Below are 16336 nucleotides of genomic sequence, written 5' to 3' on the forward strand. Positions count from 1 at the left end.
GGAGGGATTATTTTGGCATGCTCCTGACCATCTCACTCCCAGGATCTTTACTGAGGGGGTGGAGTCCTGAATTTTTAAGGAGTTTATCTCCCACCATCTAGTTTGCATATATCTTACTAAAGATATCTAAAGTACTCACTTTCTCCTTCTCAGATCCAATCAGCATAATGTCATTAATGGAATGAACCAGTGTGACGCTTTGTGGAATGTTAATGAGATCAGGTTCTCTGTAGACTGTCTAATAGCAGAAAGCAGGAGAATTGAGGTAGCCTTGCAACAAAAGTATGAAGGTATACCGTAAGCCTCTGTAGGTAAAAACAAACTGTTGCTGGGGATCGTTGAAAATTGGCAAGGAGAAAAGACATTAAGTTAACAGCTGCTTAATAAGTGTCAGGGAATGTTGTTGATTGCTTCCTAAAAAGGTACCACATTTATAACAGCACCTGCAATTGGAGTCACCTCCTGGCTAAGTTTAGGATGGTCAACAATCATTCTCCAAAATCCCTCTGCACAGGCCAAAGTGAGGACTTAAATGGGGATAGACTAGATCTCACAGCCCCTTCTTCCTCCCAGTCTTTGAGAGGGGCATTAATGTGTGCAGTCCTCCAGGGGTGCAGCATTGCTTTTGGCTAATGACCTTGATGGGAAGTAGATGATCCAGAGGCTTTCATTTAGCTGTTCCTACCATAATGGCCCTCACCCCTTAGGTCACAGGGCCAGTTACCAAGGACATCTGTTCTATTTATACATCCAAAAACTGCAGAAATAACCGCGGGGTGTGTCCATGGACTAACTGAGCTAAGACGCCATTATCACCTGACCACCAATTGCCCCTACATTGACAGGTTCAATTTGAATTAGCATCAATTCAGAATCAGTGTCTAGTAGCCTCAAAATGTCTGTTTCCTTTTCTCCAATGGACAGTCATTCTAGTAATTAGGGAAGGCTTGGAGGAAGATTTATGGTGTGGACTTGCAGTAATGGTGATATTGTAAATTTATAGCTCACACATGGATTACCAGTGTGCAAAATTATGGCACAAACTTTTTTAGTTTTTTTTTTTTTTTTTTTACAATACTCCTTGTACATTTTCAAATGGCTGACATGATCTTCTTTAAGTCTTATAAGAACTTATAAGTAAGGAGTTTGGATATGGTTATTCTCATTTTACAGATAGATTTATTGAAATGATAAGTGAGAGGTTAATTGGCTAATTGGCATTAAAGGTAGCATTTCCACCCCTGGCTCCTGGGAGCATGCAAGTAGTACTGGGCCCTCAAATGGGTTATTTCCTTCGGCCCATAGATTATTTTAACAATTTTGACTTAGCAGAAAATATGTAAAAAAAATAATAATAATAATTTGGTAGAGTTCATATGACAATCTAGACTTTTTTGCTTCTCTTGAAAACTTGGAATCTCTGACACCACTGAGCCTGCATTCCACTGTGGCAAGAGTGGCTTAGAAATTAGTGACCTGGCACCGTAGTTAAAGCTGTCTTGATCCCACAGTTTGAACTCACAAGTCCTTCTGACCAGAGTTTTTCCTTGAGATAATCATTGCACTGAAGTATGCAGTAGGACAGCTTTATCCTTATGTAATGAGAAATTAGGACTTAAGGGATAATTTTGATTATTAAATCATTATATATTCCTTTTTTGTGTGTTCTAAAAACATTTAATTTTTGTGTACCCCCAAGTTCATATAAGAACAAACATGGTGAAAACTGTAAAAGAGATTATTGTGTGAGTGTATATATGAAGGTTGCAATTTTTTTAATGAAACATCTTCTGATATGTAAAGCAAAAACAAGGAAAGATGAAATTTACTTTTTTTAACAGTATGACTTGATTACATATTAAATATTTATCAATATATATCAGATCTATAAGAACCACAGCTTAATATACTTCTGTTGGTAACTTTACTTTTTTCACTTTAAAGACAAGAAGAAAATAAAAATCTCTGAACTTATAATCTTGAACTTGAAAGAATAAAAAAGTGGTTGTACTTTAAAACAGTATCAATAAAACAAATGGCCTCATGAGTTTTAATGGATGATACTGAAATAAAGTATAAACATCTTATTTTGCTCTTTATTTGAAGTTGCCAGTGAAATCAATTACAAATATTTATTCTGAAAGATGCCACTATGAATTCAGGCTGCACTTTCAAATATTGATAATAACTATTCAAAATTAAATCTATGGAATACCTAGAAAATGGGTTTAATCAAAACCTGCAGGCAGATTTATAATATTCATTTGCAATGATTTTTTTTAAAGACTTCGAAGGCCACTGTTTTAATATAAACTAGCTTTAAAATCATCTTCCTTCAGTGTCTTCACTTGTCACAAAGCCACAAACCAAACAACCAAATAATTTCAAACAATCACTGATAATATTTAGGCAAAAATTCTTATGTGTCAGTACTTTTAATGTTGTGTACATCAAATTGTAATAGAAAGACAGCTATAAACAAGATGCAGTCACCATTTTCATTAACAGCACAACTGAATTGCAGTAAACCACATTTACATTCAACCATTAAGTGTGGTTCTCCCATTACTTCACTTTGTGATGGATCATTATGAATATCTTCAAATCCAACAGTCTCATCATTACCCCTCAAAATATCCAGTGAAAATTTTGAGCTTGGAAGGAATGGAAGCCGCTGAGCCTGCTACACTGGTTTGAATAACATCTGTAATTTTAGCGGAGCAAACAGACCCTGGATATTTCTCAGTGTGGAAAAATTCATTTTATCTTGGTTGAGCTGGAAATTCTTTTCTGATAATTCAAGAGGATGACTGGGCAAAAGTTCATTTTTCACACAAAGGAAATCCTTTCCAAAGAAGACCTTGACTTTCAAAAGGGCCACTTGCCCTTTCAGTAACTGGAATACTGTCCTTCCCCCCTCCCCCCAACTTTAGAGTCTTGTAATCAGTAAAAACAGCCCCCAAGGTTCATTAACAAATCTTGGGTCAGTCCAAAGCTAACCCAACCCAAGTCGGAAGTTATCTTGACAACCGAGACTGGATTGAACCAATGTGGGCCCGCTTGACAAGCGCAGTAGTTTAGACTTGAACCTGGAAGTCTCCTAGACCTCACGATTATACTAAAAATCACACCCATCATTACGTTAAGGCTGCCATTTTCTTACATGCATTCTAAGCATGTCATCAATCTGCGTACCTCAATAATCAGATCACCTTTAATTATATCATCTGGAGCCGCTGTGCTCATTATCCTAAAACCTGCCCATATTCTAATTCCATAAAACTATCAGAGTTACTGAGGTTTGGGGAGATAGATTTTGGTCAGATAGGCCACCTGCTCTCCTGCTGTGTGCCTAAATATAAACACTTTCTCTTTGAAACTCCAATGTCTCAGGAGTTGGCCATTTGAATGCATCGAGCGAAAGAATCCATCACCTTTGTTCGGCACCACTTACTTTCCATTTTGACACAGAATCTTAAAAAGATACTCAAGAGTTGACTCTTAATAAAATTGGCGATTTTCACTGCTTCAACAGGGACATACTTAAGTGAAACTGTCTTTTTTATTTTTTATTTTTTTGACTGTAAGTCCACGCAGGTGAACAATACAATGATTTGGTACCGTGTGTCAGTTATCAATGTATTGCCTCACTTTCAAATCCATTTACTGTTCTGTTTTGCCCTCGCTACTGGAGCTGGAGCTTGGAAACATTTCTCATTCACCGATAGACGGCGCTAGAGGAACACCACAGGAGGGAGGAACACTCGGTTCCTGAGGTTTTTTTTCTCTGCGGGCTCCCGTAGCCTGTGGCCGCCGGCGCTGCTCGGGACAATCAGTAGCCCTCAGCTTCCACCTCACCAGTCCCACTTCTCTGCCTGAGAGTCTTGGCACATCAGCATCCCAATGGGAGGCTTTCCTGCTTGTGTTCTCTGGGTTTACCAGTCCCAGCCTCCAGTTGTGGGCCAGCTCCGACCCGAGCAACCCCAGCAACCTTAACGGTTCCGAGGGCTGCAGCCATATCGTCCACGATGCGATGCGGACCCCAGCCTAGGGGAGGCCACCCCCCACCCCCACCCCACCTTCTAGTTTGTTCCCTCCTTGGGTACTGCTCCTCAGCATTCTGGTATTTTTTAGGGTACGCTTTTTTTTATTATTAATTTTAAAAATTAACAAACAAAACATTTAGAAATCATTCCCTTCTACATATATAATCAGTAATTCTTAATATCATCACATAGTTCATATTCATCATTTCTTAGTACATTTGAGGGTTCACTTTTATTCACACTTAATAGTACTCTCCTTTAAGTAGGTCATCTTTCATGTTAAAACTTTCCTGTCTAAATTATTGCGTGATTTCTGCCTGGCGACTAGATCCTGATTCATAAGGAATTAGTACCAAAAGTGTTGCCAGGAGATAGACCTTCAAGGTAGAATTTGGGGATTGCTTTGACCATGCCATGGATTTGAACACAATGCTGAGCTCCTTCCCAACGGGAAATGCCACGCTAGGAATCCCTGACATGGAGAGGCATTAAAATTAATTAAGCTTTTACCTGTGGCATATTGTGATGTTGAACTAACTGAAGCATGCGCCCTGGGAGTCCAAGAGGCTGCTGTACTTGACCGTCACATCAGCAGTGATGACTGTGAGGATTATGATGTGGGCTGAATTTTTCTAAGTGCACTGGGTTGCTTACAGAGTGAAAATGACCAGCTCAGGTCCTTTAACTGTCAGCCCCTGTCATGATCTGAGAACCAGAGAGCTTCCAAGATGCCCTAAAAGTATCTATTGTTTCTTGTAGTTACAGGGTTGATTTTGCTGAAAATCAAACACATATTTGAATTGTGTGAAGGACTTCTGCTTCCAATCTGGTAACAAGGACCAGATTTACTCTCCCAGCTAAGATAAGAAAACAGATAAAATGGATGGAAAAAATTTCCAAGCACTGGACATCAGGCAACTTCCTGAAAGATGGAAAACAAATAAGGTGAGCTGTGTGATTATTCCACTCCCTGTCTTCAGTGAGTTTCCAGACCATGGCAAAAGAGGGGGAACTGAGGCCAAACCTGAGTTGAGGACATGTGGTTGAGAATCCAAAAAATCCAAGGCAGCTAGAGCTCATGGCTCAAAGTACCAGAGAATATAGAGAGCTGCAGAGAGAGAAAACCTTAGAGAGAAAAAGAGGGTCCCCCGTCAAGTATTCGGCAAAGTACTGTTTAGCACATGTATGTGAGGAGATTACTGAAGGTTTTAGAAAGAACCTTCTGAAAGGAATACAGGGAATAGTGCCTAGAGTGCACACAAGGCTGGTAACAGTGCCTGTTCCCCTAGTCAAAGAAAGTCCAATGAAATTTACAAAAGTGCTACTAGACTAATCAGTGTGTTTAGCGAGACTGTAGAATGCAATATCGATATACAAAAAATCAGTTGTCTATAGACCGATATCTTTTATAAATATAAATGCAAAAATTCCCAACAAAATACCAGTAAACCAAGTCCAATATAATATTAGAAGAATTGTACACTGTGATCGAGTGGAGTTTATCCCTGTTATACAGGTTTGGTTCAAAATAAGAAAAATAAGAAAATAACAGGTGTTTTTTGAACCAAACCTGTATTGTTAATGTGAACCAAACCACATTAACAGAACGAAGGGGAAAAACACATGATCATTTCAATTGATGCAGAAAAGGCATTTGACAAAATATAGCACCTTTTCTTGATAAAAAAAAACACTTAGAATACTAGGATTAGAAGGACATTTCTTCAACATGACAAAGGGCATATATGAAAAGCCCACAGCTAACATTCTACTAAATGGTGAAGACTGAAGGCATCCCTTCTAAAATCAGGTACAAGACAAAGATGCCCATTGTCACCACTGTTATTCAACATTGAACTAGAAGTTCTTGTGAGAGCTATTAGGCAAGAAAAAGAAATAAAAGGCATCCAAATTGAAAAGGAAGAAGTAAAACTTTCCCTATTTGCAGATGATATGATCCTATATACAGAAAATCCTGAAAAATCTCACAAGAAAGCTCCTAGAGCTAATAAATGAGTTCAGTGTAATGGCAGCGTACAAGATCAATACCCCAGAATCAGTAGTGTTTCTATACACAAGCAAGAGGAAGAAGAAAGCAAAGAAAAATTTCCATTCAAAATAGTATCCAAAAAATTCAAGTATCTAGAAATAAACCTAACCAAGGATGTAAAAGATTTTTACACAGAAAACTATAAAACATTGCTAAAAGAAATTAAGGACAGCCTTTCAATAAATGTTGCTGGAATAATTAAATATCTGTCTGCAAAAAGGAGGAGGAGAAGGAGGAGGAAAAGGAGAACTTAAATGCTTACTTCATACCATACCTCAAAATGGATCATAACAGTGAATAAAGAAGTATTTGCGAAGTACCCTTGGGAGAATGGCGAGAAAGGGGGGAAATTCAACTTCCTTATTTGGAGAATTCCTGATATTCTCGCAACCAGTGGGAACAACTAAATCAGTAGGTCAAGCCTTCAATTTTGGGGTTTGTTCTTATGAAACTTATCCCAACAAAGGACAGTCTAAGCCTACTTAAAATTAGGCCTAAGAGTCACCCCCAGAGAACCTCTTTTGTTGCTCAGATGTAGCCTCTCTCTCTCTCTCTCAGCCAACACAACAAACAAACTCACCACCCTCCCCCTGTCTACGTGGGACATGACTCCCAGGGGTGTGGACCTTCTTGGTAACGTGGGACAGAAATCCTAGAATGAGCTGAGACTCAGCATAAGGGATTGAGAAAACCTTCTTGACTGAAAGGGGAAAGAGAGAAATGAGACAAAAAAAAAATCAAGTGTCAGTGGCTGAGAGATTCCAAACAGAGTCGAGAGGTTATCCCGAAAGCTACTCTTACGCATTATATAGATATCCCGTTTTTAGTTTAAGGTGAGTTAGAGAGGCTGGAGGGAAGTACTTGAAGCAATAAAGCTGTATTCCAGTAGCCATGTTTCTTGAAGATGATTGTATAATGATATAGCTTTCGCAGTGTGACTGTGATTGTGAAACCTTGTGTCTGATGCTCCTTTTATCTATGGTATGGACACCTGAGTAAAAAATATGGATTAAAAATAAATAAATAATAGGAGGAACAAATATTAAAATAAATTGGGTAGATGGAAATACTAGTGGTCAATGAGAGGGAAGGGTAAGGAGTATGGTATATATGCGTTTTTTCTTTTTTCTTTTTATTTCTTTCTCTGGAGTGATGCAAATGTTCTAAGAAATGATCATGGTGATGAATATACAACTATGTGATGATATTGTGAGCCATTGATTGCACACCAAGTATGGAATGTTCATATGTTAAGAATATCCGTGCTTGTATGTTGTTTTGCTTTGTCAACAAAAAAAGAATAAATAGTAGGAGGGACAAAGGTTAAAATAAATTTTGTATCTGAAAATACTAGCAGATGAATGAGTGGGAGGGATAAGGCTTATGGTATGTATTAGTTATTTTTCTTTTTATTTCTCTTTCTGCCGTGATGCATTCGTTCTGAAAAATAATCATGGTGATCAATACTGAACTCTGTGATGATATTATCAGCTATTGATTGTACACCATGTATGAAATATATGTGTATGTAGAGTGATCAAAAAATATTAAAAAGGTAAAAAAAAAAGTGATCATAGATCTAAATGTAAAACTTAAAATTATACTTCTAGAAGAAGACATGGAAGAAAATCTTTTGGAATTTGGGTTAGGCAAAGGTATCTTAGATTCAATATCAAAAGCACAAGCTATAAAAGAACAAATTGGATTTCAAAAAAATAAACAATGTATACTCTTCAAAAGAACAGCCTTCAGATAAAGAACATATAAGTCACAGACTGGAAGAAAATCTTGGCAAAGCATATATCAGATCTAGAATAAAAATCTCTCAAAACTCAACAACAGGAAAGCAAACAAAATATTTTGGGGGGGAGAACAAAAGATGTAAACAGACACTTCCAAGAGGAGATGTAGATGACAAATAAACAAATGAAAAGTAAAAAAGGATGGTTCAATTGCAAAATAAAACCACATGAGCTGGGTGCAAGGGTAGTTCAGTAGTAGAATTCTCACCTGCCATGTGGGAGACCCGGTTCAATTCCCAAAAGACAAACAAACAAAAATTCAACAAATTGGTGCCGCAATAATGGGATTCTTATATGGAAAAATAATAAAATGTGACCCTACCATACAGCATAAAAAATAAATTAAAAAAAACACATGAGATACACTCTCCACCTACCAGAATAATTAAAATTTTAAAAGTAGACCTACCAATGGTGGAGCAATTGTAAAATAACTCTCATATACTGCTAGTGGGAATATAAATGGTACAACTACTTTGGGAACAGTTCTGCAATTTCTTAGAAAGTTATATATCTACCGTATGATCCAGCCATTCTGATTTTAGGTGGTTAACCAAGAGGAAAGGAAATACATATCCATCCAAAAACTTGTATAGGAATGCTTATAGTAGCTTTGTTTTAATAACCAAAACCAACTCAAATGTACATCAACATGTGAATGAATAAACAAATTGTGATAGACCCACAAAATGGAATACTACTGAGCAAAAAAAAGGAATGAGCTACAGATATACACAACATGGATGAGTCTCAAAATAATTGTGCTGAATGAAAGCAGCCAGACAAAAAAGAATGTTTACTGCATGAGTTTGCATAGAACTCTAGAACATTGTGTGACCTCTACCACAAAAGAAAAAAAGACTGTAAACAAACATTGAGCTATCCCAAAAAATGCTCATGATTGAAGTATTTAGGGCAAAGTGTACTGATGTCTGCAGTTTACATTGCAATACGTTAAAAAATTATTGATTAATAAAGCATCCATAGAGGGATGGATAGTGGATACTATGTGACAAAACAAGTCTAGAACAGTATTAATACTAGAGTCTAGAACAGTATTAATACTAGACTCCTGTTGGGTGGGTTTCAGATGTCCACTGGAAAATCATTTAAACCATTTTGCATTTTTGAAAATGTTTACATAAAATTTTGGAGAATAACAGACTAGATGTATGGTTTGAATGGCTTCTTTTGGAGATACCTGTTAAGATGCAGGTGGAGAGATCAAGCAGGCAGTTGGAGATGAAAGCGTGGAATTTGGAGTACAAGTCATGACATGTCGGGATAAACATTCGTGAGTCATCAGTGTTTAGATCACAGGTTGACAATCTATAGCCTGCAGGCCAAATAAATCCAGCCCACTGCCTGTTCTAATATGGCCTCTGAACTAAGAATAGCTTTTACAATTTTAACTGAAAAAAAAAATTAAAAGAAGAAGAACGACGTGAAAACTAACTGAGCACACTGATGGTCACAGCGGCATTGTTCACAATTGCCAGAAGGTGGAAGCCACCCAAGTGTCCATCAACAGATGAATGGATAAGCAAAATATGGTATTTCCATACCACGGGGTATTATTCAGCTATACAGAGGGATGGAGAGCTGCAGTGAGGGAGTGTGGTGCCACGGCTCCCATCATCTTGCTGGTACAGCCTACCAAGATGCCACAAGGCAGAACTAAGGCTGATATGGATCTGTGAATGAGTGCGTGGAAGGTGTCTATAAAATGTGTGAAGGCGGGAGGGCCACGGTGGCTCAGCAGGTAAGAATGCTTGCCTGCCATGCCCGAGGGCCCGGGTTCAATTCCCGGTGCCTGCCCATGTAAAAAAAAAAATGTATGAAGGACACCTGAAGACACTGAATCTCCCAACAGCCCCTCTATCACATATATTATCCTCAGTCCATTGTTTGGCTTTACTGATGATCTGGCAGACCTCAGATGCCTTGTGTACCGAGCTGATACCCAGACATACCAGCCTTACGACAAAAACCAGGTTAAGGAGAGCTGCTCCCTTCTTCATCGGGGGCCCAATAGTTGAGTTGGAAGCATTGGGGGCCGGGATGGACTTGGAACATGGGTGTGCATAGAATGTGGAAGCGGAGGTTTTGTACTATAGCAACCCTGTTTCCATTTTATTATACTCCAGCCAGCGTTGAATGTATTAGATGAAATACAAGATCTTCAATCTGAAACCCCTGTCCCTCCCCACCCTTTTTTAAAATTAAACATTTTTATAATGATTTAGATGATAGTTGCTCTTTGTCGGTTAGTGTTGGGTCCAATCCTTCAAGCTGTTTTTTATCTGCCTTATGCTATTCACTGTACTAACCTTTACGCAAGATAGGGTGGGGGTAGTGGCAACATTTAGTTATGTCCTCAAGATAAAGTCTTAGTAATACATAAATAAATGCTTTTTAGTTAAAAATTTTTTTAAAAAAGGAATGGAGTTCTGATCCCTGCTACAATATAGATGAACCCTGAGGACACCATGTTGAGAGGAAAAAGCCAGAAACAAAAGGACAAATATTATATGATCTCATTGATTTAGGTGATTTTAGGTGGCATATATGTTATCAGCATAAAAAAATTTTAATCATAGAAATATACAACACAAAGAGTGAATCCTAATGTAAACTATGGATGATAAGTAACAGTATAATTATAATAATATTGCTTCATCAGTTGTAAGAAGATACTACACAAAGTGCTCGTAATAGAGAAAACTGCATGTGAGGAAGGGGTATATGGAATCTCTGTACTTTCTGCATGACTTTTCTGTAAACCTATAATTGCTCCAATTAAAAACATAATAATTAAATGAAATTCAATTGCAGCATTCATAAAGTTTTATTGGGATACAGCCCCCCACCCCCCATTCATTTATGTGTGCCTGTGGCTGCTTTCAAGCCTCAGCAGCAGAATAAAGTTGCTGCTATAGAGACTGAATGTAGTGACACCCTCATCGCTTCACACTGCAGCTCGGGGACCCCAAATCACAGACCCAGTTTAATTTGGCAGCATTTCAAGTGCCGTGAGTATCACCAAACTGTGACTTCAAAAAATTTTTCCCAGTCCTCACCCATCATGTCCAAATAAGAAAAGATGGGGGCACTCAATTCTGGATCATTTTGTTATCAAATTAGTTGGAAGTACTTTATTTATCATTCAATGACATTATAGCTGTGCTTAAAGAATGCAATATTCATCAATATTACCAGTCTAATCACTCATCACAGTATCACAGGTGTACAGTAATCCTAACTCACAGGAAAGCAACCATCAGGAAAATGAGAAAGTTAAAAAAAATTAAAAATGAAAATGAAACTGCAACTAAAGCAAGTTTCTGAGTGACTCATTAGCTAGCCAAGCAAGAAACGCTATTTAATTAAATGGTATTTGATTGCAGTAGCTGAAGAAATGTATCCGGAAGAAAAAAACTTCTTTAAGAATATAAACCATTAAATGAGAATAGTTGCTCAAAGACTTAAGGAAATTGGGATTAGCATCAATAGTTAATTAAAAAAACAAAGTAAATGATTTTAAGTGGTTTTCACTGGCTCTTAATGACCTAGATGTTCCAATACTGCTCAGTGTTGGTTTATTCGAAGAATCAATGCAAAGTTTGAAGTGACTCTGAGAATTAGCCTCCATGAACTGTCCTCATAGTGTAGGCAGTTATTAGGGAATATTAGCCTGATACCATTAAACATTTGAATCCTCCAAATCTCTTCTTTTTTTTCTAGAGAAACAAAGAAATTAGCATGCTTTTTTGTAGGCACGCTGATCTAGATTCTTAACTTTACAATCTTGAGTAGTTAAAAGTTCATCAGTGACTCAGAGTTAGAGCTCTGAAGCTATAAAAGTCAGCACTAGGGCGGGCCACGGTGGCTCAGCGGCAAGAATGCTTGCCTGCCACGCCAGAGGACCCGGGTTTGATTCCTGGTGCCTGCCCATGTAAAAAAAAAAGTCAGCACTACCCCATAAAGGAACTGTTTAAAAGCTGAAAAAGGAATCAACTAGAAATATGAATGAAGCTGATCTGGATAGGATGAAGGTAGATTAGAATATAGGGTATAGGATGATATTGTCCATATTTTAAACCTTTAACTTCTGTCTGAGGCTAAGGGGAGATATGTTTATTTGGTGCAAAATTTGTATTTTGGGTAGCGCATTATCTAATTTAACTTGTATGGTCAGTTCAGTTGAACACCAAAAGTACATGGAATCTTGAATAGGGTATGAGGTTTTGTTGCTTTGTCCAGGTTAGTGTGATGCCCTGATAAATCCCAGAGTAATTTGGGCAGTGAATGCAGTATTTGCGAAGCCTCCTTGGGGGATTGGGGAGAAAGGAGGAAATAGTCAACCTCCCCATTTGGAGAATTTTTTATTTTCTTGCTAGCAGTGGTGACAACCAAACCAATAGGCCAAGCCCTCGATCTTGGGGTTCACCCCTATAAAATTTATTACTGAAAAGGATAGGCTACGCCTATTTAAAATTATGCCTAATAGTCACCCCCAGAGAATCTCTTTTGGTTACTCAGATGTGGCCTCTCTCTTAAGCCAACCCAGCAGGTGAACTCACTGCTCTGCCCCCCTACATGGGACATGACTCCCGGTGGTGTAAACCTCCCTGGGGAACCCAGCATCATGGACTTGAGAAAGCCTTTTTGACCAAAAGGGGGAAGAGAGAAATGAGACAAAAATAATGTTTTAGTGGTTGAGAGATTTCAGGGTTAAGAAATTATTCTTATGCATTATATAGATATCCCTTTTTAGTCTATGGTGCATTGGAGTGGCTGGAGAGAAGTACCCAAAACTATTGAGCTGTGTTCTAGTAGCCTTGATTCTTGAAGACGATTATATAAAGATATAACTTTTACAATGTGCCATGTGATTGTGAAAGCCTTGGTGTCTGATGCTCCTTTTATCCATGGTATGGACAGAGGAGTAAAAAAATATGAATAAAAATAAATAAATAATGGGGGGATAAGGGGTAAAATGAATTGGGTAGATGTAAACACTAGTGGTCAGTGAGAGGAAGGGTTAAGAGGTATGGGATGTGTGAGTTTTTTCTTTTTCTGGAGTGATGCAAATGTTCTAAAAAGTGATCATGGTATAAAAAAATATTTATTTCTTCTAGCCGCATATAGTCTGGAGCAGCTAGAAGGAAAAATCTGAGAGGATGGTGTGGTAGCCCATGACAAGCCCTAGGATCTCTCCTGTAACTATTTGGTGAAGAGTGCTTTTGAAAACCATTGCTTTTTTCTTTCTTTGCTTTGTTTATGTATGTCTTATATTATACAATTTTGAAAGTTTAAAAAAAATGATCATGATGATGAATACACAAGTCTGTGATGATATCATGAGCTACTGATTGCACATATGTATGGACTGTATAGTGTGTGAAGACATGTCAATAAAAATATTTTTTTAAAACAACAAGAAAATAAAAAGAAACAAAAAATGTTTAAGTTTATCAGCTGCAAAATGGATAGTGAAGACAGAAGTCATCTAGGGAAGGAGAGTTTTATCAGACTTTAAATCAAGCTCTAGTTTTGCAACCTGCTACCTCTGTAGCCTTGGGAATTTTTTTTCCTCCTCTTCTTCAAATGATTTTTCTCTAAAACCGACATTGTTGTGAGGAATACATTTTTGCATAGGACAGCATTTAGCACCTTCTAAATTCTCAGTAAATAATCAATATTAGGGGGAAATAAGAAAGACCGTGTTTAATAATGTCTGTCCTTAAGAAGCTTAGAGACTTGTCCGTGGCTCTCCAACGCCAGCGCGGTCTCTGGCTCCCCCAGCTCCCGCTGCAGGAGAAGTGGCGGTAAGTAAGGAGGCTGGTACAAAGCTCACTGTCCGCAAATCAGTGGTAAAGCACCCAGGGAGCAACTGCTGCAAAAGCCGCTGGCAAGGGTGCGCCCTCTACCGGAGGGGTGGGAAAAACTCATCCTATAGGACTGGTGCCGTGGCCCTCCGTGAAATTATACGTTATAGGAGGTTCGTCGAATTTCTGAGTCAACGTCCCTTCCAGCGTCTGGTGTGAGAAATTGCTCAGGACTTCAAAACAGATCGGCCCTTCCAGAGCGCAGCTGTTGGTGCTTTGCAGGAGACAAGCAGGCCTGTCTGGTTGGCCTTTTTGAAGACACCAGCCTGTGTGCTATCCATGCCAAACGTGTGACAATTATGCCAAAATACATCCGCCTACCACGCCGCCTAAGAACTGCTTAAGAATCCACTCTGATGGGAAGCAGTTCATTCCTCACCCCACCTCACCCCACACCCCCAAAAAAGTGTTTGTTTTTTTTTTTCTCTTCTTCTGTTATTGGTTGTTCCGAACGTTATTTCACTTCCACGGGGTCAAAAGGTACCTAAGTATATGATTGTGAATGGAAAAATAGGGGACAGAAATCAAGTATGGGCAGTTTTTCCATTTTTCATTTGTGTGTGTTTTTAATATAAACGTGGGTGCATGAAATATTAATGTAAGTCAAAATGTTTCAGAGTAGTTTCAACAGTTCAACTTTATCACGATGATAAACCTGTTACATTTTTTCTGGATCATGCCAGCATTTGGATTTTTTAAATTGTTGATGGCGACTAAATAATGTTTGTAGCATTTTTATCATACAGTACATTCTATCCATTCACTGTACTTTCTGAGTTGTCCTACGTGCAAGTATATGTTTTTAATGTCTGTTTTCTGTGCTGTTACGGTAAGTTTGCCACCAAAATACATTAAACTAAAAAAAAGAAGAAGAAGAAGCTTAGCGTCTTAAAAGGAAGATAATATATGCTTTAAAAAAAGAACTAGCTTCTATGAATAGTCTTCATGAAACAACTGCAGGTGAGAATATTTTTTAAAGAAATTGAGAAAATATTCATTCAGTACAAACTGAAGTGGAATCTGCCAAGACGTGTTACAACTAATGTTGGTAAAAATATGTGTGGAGCAGGAAAAGGCTTAGTTGGACAAATTTACAAAGCTTATAAAATGTATGGTGATTTAATGCTATATAATTATTCATTGTATTATTCATCAGCAGGTACTTTAAAGAAATTGTTTGAATGTTTCATATGGTATTGAGCCAGTACTGTTAAACTGTTCATCAAAAGCTTCTTTTGCTCTCATGGTCATCACTTTCATGAATTTTTGTTAGGAATAGAAGCTGAATATTCTGACTTGTCCTACCACACAGAAGTTTGATATTTAACAGTGCTAAAGTTTTATTGTGAGTGTTTTGAGCTCAGGACTGAGATTGAAGTTTTTCTGAATGAAAAGAACCACTCTCAAACTTTGGTAATGGCTTCGGTAAGTAGCTTTTTTTTTGAAGACTTGAAAATGTTTCTTAATGAATTCAACCTAAAATTACAAGGCAAAACAGCATTTATATGTGAAATTTATACTGCTGTAATTTCAGCAACAAACATTACTTGATTACAAGTAATGTCAAACTGCTTTATAGACTTCCCATGACATTAGAAGGTAAAATTAGAAATATGATCTCCATTCCCACGCAAATTTACAGAAGATATATTTCTAAACTGCAGTTCTATCAGCATTTTTAAGACTTTTTTATGCAAGTGCAAAGGATATTTCCATATTTCAAAATCCATTTAGCTGTGCAGTTGTGCTTCTGCCTAATCACTTCAAAAGGAAGTTATTAATCTTCAATGTAATGGCATGCTAAGAGGAAAATAACAAAAGAATACAATGGAATTCTGTAAATCTCTTCCAAATGATAAATGTGCTCAATTAAAATCAAAGGCTTGTGGATTGATATCTGTATTTGGCAGTATCTATCTATGTGAGAAGCATTTTCATAAAATCTCATTATACATCAGAATTAACAGATAAATATTTGGGATTTTTATTCTAGGGAGCACTAACTTTGAACCCAAATTAAGCAAAATGTTATTGAAAAATTCCATTCTTCTTCTTAGTAGGCCTGTATAACAAAGATTATACACTACTATTATTACTATTATATTTTCAATTAGATCAATAAAAAATTGTGGACGTTTCTTAAGTCTCTTGTTATTGAAGTACCTACTTAATATCCTCATTTTTGCCTATTGTCCCACAAAGCCTAAAATATTTTCTATTTGGCCATTTTCAGAAAATGTTCAACCTTACTCTAGAAAATGCAAATCAATCTATAGTGACAGAAAGCAGGTTGATGGCTGCTTGGGAGTGTGGTGGGTTATAGGGAGGCAGGCAGGAGAGATTACAAAGAGGTGCAAGAAGATCATTGGGTGATCACTATTGACGATGGTTTTATGGGTGTTTGCGCATGTCAAAATCTATCAAATTGAGCACTTTAAATATTGCAATTTAGTGTTTGTCAGTTTTACCCCCCAAAAAGCTGTTTTTAAAAATTAAATCTGTGAGTTGCTAAAATACAATGCAGTTGAATTCACAGTCCATCATCTT

General features: G+C 37.6%; 1 pseudogene; it reads right to left on the reverse strand.

The window, feature by feature from the left end:
- Positions 1–2419: 2419 nt before the first annotated feature.
- Positions 2420–3135, reverse strand: LOC143667794 (proteasome maturation protein pseudogene; annotated as a pseudogene).
- Between the last annotated feature and the right edge of the window lie 13201 nt (positions 3136–16336).

This window comes from Tamandua tetradactyla, chromosome 23, assembly GCF_023851605.1.
Source record: "Tamandua tetradactyla isolate mTamTet1 chromosome 23, mTamTet1.pri, whole genome shotgun sequence".
NCBI classification, from domain to species: Eukaryota; Metazoa; Chordata; class Mammalia; order Pilosa; family Myrmecophagidae; genus Tamandua; species Tamandua tetradactyla.